Raw genomic sequence first — 4,620 nt, 5'->3', positions numbered from 1 at the left:
AAGAAGAAGAGGAGGAGGAGGAGGAGGAGGAGGAGGAGGAGGAGGAGGAGGAGGAGGAAGAGGAGGAGGAGGAGGAGGAGGAGGAGGAGAAGGAGGAGGAGAAGGAAGAAGAAGAAGAGGAGGAGGAGGAGGAAGAGGAGGAGGAGGAGGAAGAAGAGGAGGAAGAAGATGAAGAAGAACAACAACAAAAATAACAACAGGAAGCCATCATACATAGTAGCTGTATGTAAATCCTCTGTTGTTATTAAGTGAATTACTGGACATCAGCATACAGGGTTGTTTGTTTGTTTGTTTGTTTGTTTTAACAGTATTCAGCAACAAAGCTAATCAACCACTTTTAACAATTAATTTCCTGGGGTCCTGGTTAAAATTCAGATCATGTTTGCAATAGATCTGGGATCTGACCCATGGCTCTAAAATACCTGGTTATGTCATATGCACACAGACCATACTTGATTATCAAAGCCCCATAAGGTTTGTTCTCTCATGCATAATGTTACTTGTATGAGAAAATGAACTAGGTCCCAATTTGAAGAAAATGTAGTCCTGAAGCAGTTGGGGGTGGGGAATACATGACCCCAAGTTTCCAGGTTCAAAGAGAACTGCAGTCAATCTGGGTTAAAAAGGCGTTTCAGAGTTACTGTGAGAAAGAAATTAAATAGATATTGTCTTATGCCAAGAACTCTTGGGGTTTGAAAGTGATGTTCACATTTGTGAAAGTACTACCACCATTTTGAATATCTCTATTTGGCAACAGCTGTCTTCTGCTGGTTCTTAGACTTTTCAGTCTAATGCCAGGAGAGGTGTGAACATGGTCTGCTTATTGGATTTCTAGATTACAACATCTGACACCCTGTACTAAGTTTTCCTTACGTTCTTTCCTCTTTGCTGGGACAGAACATCTGGAGGAGCAACTCACGGGAGGGGGGATTTATTCTGCTTCGTTTATCATGGTGGGGAAGGTTCAGCAACTGGGACTATGCCTGTGGCAGTAGGAGCTAGCAGCCTAGTATGTTACACCAGGAAGCAGGGAGAGCGATGATGGAAGCAAGGAAGGTTACATCTTTTAAGGTCTTGCCCCGCAGTGACCTACACCAATCAGCTAGTCCCCTCCTCTTGAAGGTCTCACTGCCTCTCAAAACAGCACCATTAGCTGGAGAACAAGTGTTCCAACAGTGTGCTCTGGGTGGCGTTTTCTGAGTAAACGGAACTACCCTTTTTAGGTTAATAGTCTTCTGCAGACTTTAGGATTAATTCAAACCTTCTCATGGATCACCGTGCTTTACAGTTTGAACTTTGCTTGTCTCTTTGATGATACCTTGTACCTGACCCATCCCTGGGGCAGTTCTTCTCTGCTCCTCAAATACTCTAGACTTATAACCATAAAGTAAAATAAAAAATAAGATAAAATAAACAGAAAAAACCCTATCCGTCAATCATTTGCCTTCAAAAGTTGTCTTGGCATCTTTACTTTGGTGGTTCTTGTCACTCAAGGCTTGGGTCGAACTTCAGAGTGTTGTTTCATGTTGCTTGCTGTTAATTGCCCTCTTTTGTTTTACTCCCATTGTCATCCCTGTCTTAAGCTGTAATATGTATTTATGTGTGCAGAGGAAGTTCTGGGCTGTGACCAAGCTGTCTCTTTTCTTGGCTGGTTTTCCCATTCCCCAGCTGCTATGATTTTTTGACAGCGAATTCTCCAAGGATCACTCATGATCCAGGGGAGCCATCCAGCTCAGATGTTCCTACAGGACCGTGATGTCCTGTGCCTGTCCGTAAGGCAGCTCAGAACTGGTGATGGACTGACTAGTGAGGGAAACAGTCCAGTCACAGTGCAAGGTCCCAAGCTGGCTCAGCTCAGTGGGGCCAGCCACAGTTAGAGCGCTGATGGAGACGGGATGGGATGGGGACCAGAGGTAGTTCCACTTAGGTAGCTGCTTCTCCAGCTTGGCTCTGTTGACTTGCTCTTCCTTATAATTCCCTGTATGACTTGTGGATTGAGTTTTCAATAACCCACATTTGTAAAAAAATCTTCATCTCAGACCATGTTTTGATGGAACCCAACTTAGACAGTATCTTAGTCTGATTATTAAGACCTGTCTCCTCACCACAATGCAAGCTCCATGGGATGAGAGATTTTGTTTTTCCACTTCTGTATGATTGGTGCAATGTTAATTAAAGATGCATCGGATAAAGATTGACTCTGGGTTCAGGGCACAGCTTCTGATTAACAGTAACTCAATATCAGAGCTACAGTCTACCCTGCTGTGCTACCCCACAGACAGACAGACAGACAGACAGACACATTAAAGTCAAGCGCAGATCTCTTCACATGGAGTGAACTACAAACTTATTCTTCCTATTTTTATCCTTATGAAATGCAAAACCATAAAAAGCTGGGGGCGGGGTAGGGATGTCAGATCCCATCCCATAATACGCCTCCCTCAAGTATCTGATTACACAAAGTCCTCAAAGAATATGATTAATGTAACCCAGCCATATTCACACTCTGACATTCTTCCCAGCCAAACACATATTTTAGCCTCACCCAGTCCTTTTCAACAAATAAGCTGTTTTGAAAATGATTTCCAGGGCGATGTCTGTTGCCATAGGAATGACATTAAATGAAAAGGACAGAAAATATAGAGGGTGATAAACTACACGCTTGGATGACACACTTGACTTGGAAGCCTGTGTTCAAATGAGGCAGACATGCCAAGATTTTTATGAAAGACAAAATTAAAATGTATCACTATCAAGCTGTAACTGACAAGGCATTGTGTGGCGGCTGTTAACATACTGCTCGGATATTTATTGTTTGTCATTTTACTGGCCCTGACAAAGGTCTCTCGGTGCTGTAAATCACACCATTAAATCTGCCATGAGCAACAGAGACTCTTGGAAAGAAGAAAAAAGAAAGCGTGGTGTTGAATCCCCGTTTCTGGTCCAGGCTGAATGAGCTATCACGTCTGCCAGGGAGCTTTCCCCTTCGGGCTGACACTTTTACAAGTGTCAGATTGTTGGCTTTTGACCCCCTTGAAAACAGAAAAAAATATTAATAACGAAAGCATTCACCCTTCTCCTTCCTCCCCATTTCCAATTGCGTCTGCTTTTGCACTTGGGAGAGGTGCCAGGGATTGCCCCTAACCAGCCCATTCATGCTGGTCAGGGCAGAAGACTTCAGGTATTCTAGGGTGGGCTTTGGATTGTGTCCTGATGACAAGACTTTAGTTACTTTCTTAAAGATATGCTGAGCTTCCCATGAACCTCTTTTCTAAGATTTATTTGCCCTTGAAGTAAGTTGACAAATGGGCTGTACAGACAAAAGAAGGGTAGAATGGACACCTTCAAGTACCTGGGTGAGTGCCCACCTCCCTTCCTCCCACCTCCTCCTTACTGTCCTTTTCTCTCCTTCCTTCTTTCCTTCCTTTCCAACCTTCTTCTTTCATTCTTGCCTCTCCTACTGTGGGGTGCTATGGAGACTCCACCAAGTAGCTTTGCTGGGCACAGTGCTGCCGTGGGAAGAGGATAGGAGGAGAGGTCCAGATCTGATTGCAGTCTTGGCCTCCTTGCATTGGGGTTTGTGGCTTTGACTGATTTTTTAAGGCCCTATGAACTGTAGCTTCCTTGTCTGTTTGGGGTTAGAAGGGAAGAGGTGTTGGGTGTAGTTACAGACGGCCCTGCACTTACGATGCTTGCTTTCCAGACCGGACTTGTTGACTTCACCATTGTACAAAGTAGAAATTGCATTCTGAATTTTAAATTTTGGTTTGTTTTCAACCAGGCTAGCATGACCTATGCCATATTTTCTTAGGACTCTGGTTGGTGACACGAACTGCTTCTGCATCTGCCAAGCGATCAAGAGGAGAAACTGTGGCAAACCCTTGCTGTGTGTGAGGTATATGGAACACGTTTGGATGTGTGATGTCCTTAGCTTACGATGGGGCCATCAGACTCTAATCCCAGCATAAGCTTTGGAGCCTCTTAGATACTCGCTCCAATTTTAAAATAAAGCAAGGGGGCCATGAGTGATTGCCTAGGGCACTGAGAAACTCCAGGGAGGGCTCCGCTACAGTATTCAGATAAACCTCAATTAGGGAAGAGTCCAATCAATCAAACGGTGAGTTGTTTTTTTAGCAGGGCAAAGGGCAAAGGAAAAAAAAAACCACCATCAGGGCCAGGGTCTAAACTAGAGAGTTGGAAGACAAGAATGTAATCAGTGGCTTGGAGTGGGGACATTGTTTTCAGGAGCCATTAAATATAGGGAGCTGCCTGCCAGTGTCTCTCTGTTATGACTGACTTTATTTTAATAACACAAATGGTTGTTTTGGGAAACAAATTTTCAAAGATAGGACAACTTGCATTTGCATCCTCGTGTTTCTTTCCTGAAACTTCTAGGTTAAAAACCATCTTGAGCAATGTCCAAAGACCTGTTTGGACATAGTTGAGAAATAGGCCCTTAAAATTTTAAAGACATACATTTTGTATCCAGTCAGTTATAATCAGAGTTCAATACATGCACACTTCAAAATTGGCAACCTCTATATTGTGTTTGTACTAATCCTGTAATTGTAGATTTGAGGGAAGGTTAAAATTGCTTATATTTGGGGAAAGGGTGATCAG

The sequence above is a fragment of the Grammomys surdaster genome, unplaced genomic scaffold (genome assembly GCF_004785775.1).
Source record: "Grammomys surdaster isolate TR1022 unplaced genomic scaffold, NIH_TR_1.0 126063, whole genome shotgun sequence".
Taxonomy (NCBI): Eukaryota; Metazoa; Chordata; class Mammalia; order Rodentia; family Muridae; genus Grammomys; species Grammomys surdaster.
Note: the sequence above shows the minus strand (reverse complement) of the source record.